General features: G+C 41.3%; 1 pseudogene; it reads left to right on the top strand.

Annotated features, from left to right (window-relative positions):
* Nucleotides 1-5,482: 5,482 nt before the first annotated feature.
* On the top strand, nucleotides 5,483-5,600 carry LOC126459735 (5S ribosomal RNA; annotated as a pseudogene).
* The last annotated feature ends 2,693 nt before the right edge of the window (nucleotides 5,601-8,293 follow it).

Genomic DNA, 8,293 nt, shown 5'->3' with positions numbered 1-8,293 from the left:
TGGAGCGCTGGACTGACGATGCACTGTCCGGCCGGCAGTTATATACCCGGCAGGCGTGGCGGGGCGCTGCCCGCGTTTTCGCAACGCGTGGCGTGGATGACGGCCATCGGCCAAGGCAAGCCGTAGGCACACCTACCCCAATTGAGACACAGCCGTCCGCTACGAAATGCAATCCGGCTGGTAGTCAAGACATTTAGCAGAGAGGCCACTGCCATTCTAGTTATATTGATCGAAATATTTGGAACACTCAGTTATGTTTTATTACAGCAACACAGTCAACATATGAAAGTGGAATCAGTGAAGTTCGGTGGCAGGAGGAACAGGACTTCTGGTCAGGTAAATACAGGGTTGTATATACAAAATCAAATAGGGGCAATGAAGGAGTAGGTTTAATATTGAGTACAAAATAGGAACAAGGATAAGCTACTACGAACAGCGTAGTGAACGCATTATTGTAGCCAAGAGAGACACGAAGCCCACACCCACCGTAGCAGTGTAAGTTTATATGCCAACTAGCTCCGCAGATGATGAGGAGAGTGAGGAAATGTATGATGAGATAAAATTAATTATTCAGATAGTTAAGGGAGACAAAAATTTAATAGTCGTGGAGGAATGGAATTCGATAGTAGGAAAAGCAGGAGAAGGACAAGTAGTGTGTGAATATGGACTAGGGGAAAGTAACGAAAGAGGAATCCGCCTGGTAGAATTTTGCACAGAGCATAATAGTAGTTAACAGTTGGTTTAAGAAGGATGATAGAAGGTTGATACGTGGAAGAGATCTGGAGACACCGGGAGGTTTCAGAATGATTATATAGTGGTAAGACAGAGATTTCGAAACAAGGTTTTAGATTATAAGACATTTCCAGGGGCAGATAGGGACTCTGACCACAATTTATTGGTTACGAACTGCAGATTAAAAGTGAAGAAACTGCCAAAAAGTAGGAATTCACGTAGATGCGAGCTGGATAAGCTGAAAGCACCGGAGGTTGCAGAGAGTTTGAGAGGGAGCATTAGGGAACGACTGACAAGAACATACAGAGGAAGAGGAATAGTAGCTTTGGGAGATGAAACAGTGAAGGCAGCAGATGACCAAGTAGGTAAAAAGACGAGGGGTAGTAGAAATCATTGGACAACACAAGAGCTATTGAATTTAATCAATGAAAGGAGAAAGTATAAAATTACAATAAATGAGGGAGGTGAAAGGGAATAAAAATGTCTAAAAAATGAAATCGAGAGGAAATGCAAAATGGCTAAGCAGGAATGGCTAAAGGACAAATGTAAGGATTTAGATGTTGCGAATAGAGAAATTAAAAGGGGAAAATTAAAAAGGGAACCATCTGTTTGAATATCAAGACGTCAGATGGAAAAACAGTCCTAAGCAAAGAAGGGGAATCAGGAAGATGGAAGGAGTATACAGGGAGTCTATACATGGGAGATGTACTTCATGGCAACGTTATGGATATGGAAGAGGACGTAGATGAAGATGAGAAGAGAGATACGATTCTGAGAGAAGAATTTGAAAAAAAAAAAGACTCTGAGAACTATGGGACTTAACTTCTGAGGTCATCAGTCCCCTAGAACTTAGAACCACTTAAACCTAACTAACCTAAGGACATCACAAACATCCACGCCCGAGGCAGAATTCGAACCTGCAACCGTAGTGGTCGCGCGGTTCCAGACTGTAGCGCCTAGAACCGCTCGGCCACCCCGGCCGGCCGAAGACTTTGACAAAGCACTGAAAGACTTAAGTCGAAACAAGACCTCGGGAGTAGACAACATTTCGTTAGAGCTACTGATAGCCTTGGGAGAGCCAGCCATGACAAAACTCCTCAATCTCTGTGAGGATGATGTATGAGACAGGTGAAATACCCTCCGACTTCAAGAAGAATATAGTAGTTCCAATTCTAAAGAAACCAAGCGCTGACAGGTATGAAAATTACAGAAATGTCAGTTTACTAAGTCGCGTTTGCAAAATACTAACACAAATCCTATATAGAAGAATGGAAAAGCTGGTAGAAGCCGACCTCAGGGAAGATCAGTTTGGATTCCGGAGAAATGTAAGAACACCTGAGGCAGTACTGATCTTACGATTCTCATAGAAGATAGATTAAGGAAGGATAAAGCTATGTTTATAGTGTTTGTAGACTCAGAGAAAGCTTTTGACAATGTTGACTTGAATATTTTCTTTCAAATTCCAAAGGTGGTAGGGATAAAATACAGGGAACGGAAAGCTATTTACAATTTGTGCAGAAACGAGATGGCAGTTGTAAGATTCGAGGGGCACAAGAGGGAAGCAATGTTCGAGAAGGAAGTGAGACAGGGTTGTTGCTTATTCCCGATGTTATTCAATCTGTACACTGAGCAAGCAGTAAAGGAAACAAAAGAAAAATTTGGAGTAGGAATTAAAATCCATTTGGTGTAAAAGAAGCTTTGAGGTTTGCCGATGACATTGTAATTGTGTCAGAGACAGTAAAGGGCTTGGAAGAGTAGTTGTACGGAATGGATAGTGTCTTAGGAGGAGGATATAAGCTGAGCATCAACAAAAGCAAAACGAGGATAATGGAATGTAGTCGAATTAAATAAGGTGATGCTGAGGGAATTAGATCAGAAAATGAGACATTTAAAGCAGTAGACGAGTTTTGCTTTTTGGGAAGCAAGAAACAGGGAGGATATAAAATGTAAACTCGCAATGGCAAAAAAGCATTTTTGAAGAATTGATATTTGTTAAGGTCGAGTATAGATTTAAGTGTCATGAACTTCTTCCTGTAAGTATTTGTATGGAGTGTAGTCATGTATGGAAGTGAAACATGTACGATAAAAAATTTAGACAAAAAGGTAATAAAAGCTTTTGACATGTGTTGCTACAGAAGCAAGAACATATGGGTAGATCATGTAGCTAATGAGGAGGTACTGAATATCATTGGGGAGAAGAGAAATTTGTGGTACAACCCGACTAAAAGAAGGACTCGGTTGGTAGGACGTATTCTGAGGCATCAAGGGATCACCAGCGTAGTACTGGAGGGAAGTATGGGGGGTAAAAATCGTAGTAGTTACTCGGAGAGGAAGAAGCTTGCACAGGAAAGAGTAGAATGGAGAGCTGCATGAAACCAGTCTTTGGACTGAAAACCACAACAACATCAAGGACTACTGCTTCCACGGTGACTATAATCCTACTGTTACCCTGATTTTAGTTTACTGTGGTTTTCTGAAATTTATCTGTACTTCACTGGGATATTTATTCCAAAAGTATTTGGCCCGTCATTCTTTCGAAATTAGATTAAGCACCTATGTCATCAACTTCGTGCCAACGACACTTTTTGTTTAAAAAAAAAAAAAAAAAAAGAAAAGAATATGGCAACTGACAGATGCGAACAATACCTGAGATTTGTTTTTGGTGATATTTTCAACTTTTTGTTAATTACCGTTTTGTGTTTTCAGTGACCTCTCTCCAGCAAAAGATATTACAACAACACTGTTGTCTTCACGAGGGAGGGAGATAGACAATGTCTGTGTGAGAGAGAGATATGTTAAAATTTATAGTGTATTGTTGTTGTTACAACCAATTATCGCTTTCCTAACGGTTCCCATGATTATTATTTACAAGCTATAAAACTCGTAAAATTACAGTTTTTGAATTTTACTGAAATTTAAATATTTGAAATGCAGGACACACTAACCTGATTAAAATTCTTTCCAGTCTCTATAGTTGGACTAACCTCCGATTTTGATGGTTTAGCATTTTCTTTAGAGATAACAATTTTTTTCTTTTGCTTCTTCTACCCGCTTTATTCAGTTGTAACATTTGTGCTTTTCTCAGCTTTTTACGCGATAGATACCCGTGTATTTCCTCAGTAGCTCGTTTGCTTTTTTTTATAGCTACATTCAGTGCCAAAGTGACATCGAGTTACAAGTAACTTCATCGTCATTATGTTTGTATTGGTTAGTACTCATCAAATAATGTTCTAAAATTGGGTGGACGATTTTGCCGTCGCATGTATAAAGCTTTCATGAAACTACAATCTATGACACACTGGTGTCTCGCTTCCTCCCTCATTATCCGTAAATGTAGCTTTCGAGCCGGCCATTGTGACCCAGCGGTTGTAGGCACTTCAGTCCGTGCTGCTGCTACGGGCGCAGGTTTGAATCCTGCCTTGGGCATGGATGTGTGTGATGTCCTTAGGTTTAAGTAGTTCTAAGTTCTAGGGGACTGATGACCTCAGATGTTGAGTCCTATAGTGCTCAGAGCCATTTGAACCATTTTGTAGATGTCGACTGGCATTTGAATGAATCGATATTTGTCTCGCAGCTTTGCCTGTCGTAGATCGTTCATGCGTGTTCACAACCGTTGAAGATCGCGCATCTCATTAGATGATGTCGCTCCATGTCAAGCCGATATTGCTTAGTTATAAGTGAAAAGCAGTTGCACTGGCTGTTTACGTTCTGCTTTCTGTTAAACTTAGCTTTCTGCAGGTCCGCCGACAATATTGCGATCTTAAACGTTACAGTTCGAATTAGCTCTGGGTAACGTTATTGTCATTATTTCTGTCGGCCACAGAACTCTTCGTATTGCAGACTGATTTCTCCACTGCTGGACAAGTTTCCAAGAGTTTCCTGCATCAGATCGTAAGTAAAGAATTATATTACTATAACTCCATTCTGAGAACCATTAAACTCAACGGATGACTTCTTCTCTGGACTCTTTTCTTCATTTGACGCACAAGGAGAAACCCTATACTGAACGGAATCGTAACCGGTGACACGACATGGGTTTCCTATGCAATCAATTGTAGGGAGTCGTAACGCCTCGTCCGTCAAACCGGAAAACGCTTACCAATCTCTGCAAGCCAGGTTATGACTGCCATTAATTGAGATCCTAAAAGAATCTGTTTGGTGCATGTTGCGGAAAGGGAAACGGCAGTCAATTCTACAGCCTGTCATGAGACAGTTAGAAAAATAAGAAGAAAGACACGGCACTAGAGCAACGGTGAAGTCTTTCCGCACGATAATGCTCGGCCACACTCTACGCGGTAAACAAAAATTATCGCATCAGTCCAAACAGAACATTTTTGAACATCCATTCTACTGCTCAGACTTGGCGCCAAGTCATTTCCACTTATTCATGAAAATGAAAAACTAGCTTTGAATCCGGGCAAGAAATTCGAGATTCTGTTCCGGAATGGCTACAGTCACATGCGGCAGAATTTTCTGCAGGTGGGATTTGTCTTCTTATTAAGAGAAGTGACAGATGCTTTGATGGTGATTCTGTAGTTGGAGTTTTATGATTTTCCTAATAAGTTTGTTAAGGTTAATTTTCGGATGATTCTCGCACTTTCTGAAAAGTACGTTTCTTTTCGATGTTAGCACATTCCTCTTTTTAGGAGATATTTGTCATTTTTTGCCCATCGTCAGTCTGTATTTCAATCCCTTGTACTTCTACCATCATTTGATGCAGGAATAAGAAAAGTGCTTCTACTACTTCTGCGGCAACGGCCTTGCCGCAGTGGATACACCGGTTCCCGTGAGATCACAGAAGTTAAGCGCTGTCGGGCGTGGTCGGCACTTGGATGGGTGACCATCCAGGCCGCCACGCGCTGTTGCCATTTTTGGGGTGCACTCAGCCTCGTGATGCCATTTGAGGAGCTACTCGACCGAATAGTAGCGGCTTCAGTCAAGAATACCATCATAACGACCAGGAGAGAGGTGTGCTGACCCAGTGCCCCTCCTATCCGCATCCTCCTCTGAGGTTGACATAGCGGTCGGATGGTCCCGATAGGTCACTTGTGGCTTGTAGACGGAGTGGTTCTACTACTTCTGATGTCTCATTTCCTACTTTATCTCTCCCAACAACACTTGACTATATTCCAATACCCATTTATATCTTTTAACCACTTTTCAAGTAATTACCCGTTGAATTAAACTTAGCTGTGCAGACTGATCGGCTGATACTATCCACTCTCAGGCTTTCTTCAACGACTGTCTCACTTTCATGTCCTTAGAGTCTTATAATTGTTATATGATTTCTGCACAAGTCGCAAATCACCTTTCGTTACCAGAATTATACCCCCAATAACTTCTGAGTTTCAAAGAATGTATTGCTGTTGAACTTTAACAATTTTTTTATAACTCTACAATTGCTAAATAGAAGTCTTACTGCAACATGTCTGGTAAGACGAGTGGTTAGGTCTGTATTGCCTCACATGTTCCTGTATTTCTCCTGAACGCAAATTGACCAGCCGTTCCATTCTTCTTTAGCTAATTCTTGTTTGTGTTCTGCAGCTGTGCCTTATCAAATACTTAAAAACACATCCCGTTTTTAATACTGGAATTATAACATTTTGCTTTAAGTCCGACGGCAGCTGTATACCTGATCGAGAAGTACTGCCATAGTTGTTTCTCCCAGCGTTCGTAGTAATTTTTATTCTGCTGTTTTGTTTTACATCTACATGTACTTGAAGACTCTGTACATCACACTTATGTACCTGGCAGGGTGTTCATCGACCCACCTCCACAATAATTCTCTATTATACCACTCTCGAAGAGAGCTGTGAGAAAACTAACAGCTGTGTCTTACCTTACGAGCTCCGGTTTCCCTTATTTTATTATGATGGTCGTTTCCTCCTATGCACGTCGCCGTCAAGAAAATATTTTCACATTCGGAGGAGAAAGTTGGTGATTGAAATTAGGTGAGGTGGCACTGCCGCAACGAGAAACGCCTTTGTTTTAATGATGTCCACCCCAAATCCTGTATGGTATCCGTGACACTCTCTCCCCCATTTCTCGATAATACAAAACGTGCTGCCCTTCTTTGAACTTTCTCGATACACTCCGTTAATCCTGTCTGGAAATGATCCCACACCGTGTAGCATTGCTCCAAAAGAGGACGAACAAGCCGAGTGCAGGCAGTCTCTTTAGTAGATCTGTTGCATCTTCTAAGTGTTCTGCCAAAAAAAATTTAGTCTTTGATTCGCCTGCCCCACAACATTTTCCAATTTACATTGTCCGTAATTATAATTCCAGGGTATTTAATTGATCTTACGGCCTTTAGATTTGATTGTTTAATCGTGTAACCGCAGTTTGACGCATTCTTTTCAAACATTGCGTTATTTAGGGCCAACTACCATTTTCCGCGCCATAAAGATATCTTCTCTAAATCGTTTTACAATTTGTTTTGATCTTCTAATGACTTTACTACGCGATAAACGACAGCATCATCTGAAAACAATCTAAGACTGGTGCTCAGATTGTCTTCTAAATCGTTTATATAGGTGAGGAACAGCAGACGGCCTATTAAACAATCTTGGGGAACACGAAAAATCACTTCTGTTTTACTTGATGACTTTCCATCAGTCACAACGAACTGTGACCTCTTTGATAGGAAATCACGGATCCAGTCATATAACTGACACAATATTCCATAAGCACGCAGTTTGATTACAAGCCGTTTGTGAGCTATGGTGTTGAAAACCATCTGGAAATCTAGAAATACGGAATAAAATTGAAATCCTCTGCCAATAGCAATCACCACTTGGTGAGAGGACGGAGCGAGTTGTGTTTCACAAGAAATATGTTTTCTGAATCCGTGTTGACTGTGTGTTAAAAGACCGTTTTCTGCGAGGTAATTCGTAATGTTAGTACACGCTGCACATTGACGTTAATGATATGGGTATGTAATTTAGTAGATTACTCCTACTCCCTTTCTTGAATATTGGCGTGATCCAACCGCGATGGCCGAGCGGTTCAAGGCGCTTCAGTCCGGAATCGCGCGACTGATACGGTCGCAGGTTCGAATCCTGCCTCAGGCATGAATGTATGTGATGTCCTTAGGTTAGTTAGGTTTAAGTAGTTCTACGTTCTATGGGACTGATGACCTCAGATGTTAAGTCCCATAGTTCTCAGAGCCATTTGAATCACTTTTTGAATATTGGTGCGACTTGTGCAACTTTGCAGTCTTTGGGTATGGATCTTTCGCCAAGCCAGCGGTTGTATATGACTGTTAAGTATTGGGCTATTGCATCAGCATATTCTGAAAGGAACCTAACTGGTATACAGTCTGGTCCAGAAGACTTGCTTTTATTGAGTTAAGTTGCTTTTCTACTCCTAGTATATCTACTGCTGATTACTCATGGTAGCAGCTGTTCTTGATTCGTATTCTGGAATGTTTACTTCGTCTTTTTTGGCGAGTGAATTTCCGAAGGCTGTGGTTAGTCGCTCTGCTTTAGCAGCACTATCATCGACCGTATATCCATTGCTACCATGCAGAGAAAGCATTGATTGAGTCTTGACGGCAGCGTGC

This window comes from Schistocerca serialis, chromosome 2, assembly GCF_023864345.2.
Source record: "Schistocerca serialis cubense isolate TAMUIC-IGC-003099 chromosome 2, iqSchSeri2.2, whole genome shotgun sequence".
In the NCBI taxonomy this organism is placed as follows: Eukaryota; Metazoa; Arthropoda; class Insecta; order Orthoptera; family Acrididae; genus Schistocerca; species Schistocerca serialis.
Note: the sequence above shows the minus strand (reverse complement) of the source record. Positions and strands in the feature narration are given on the sequence as shown.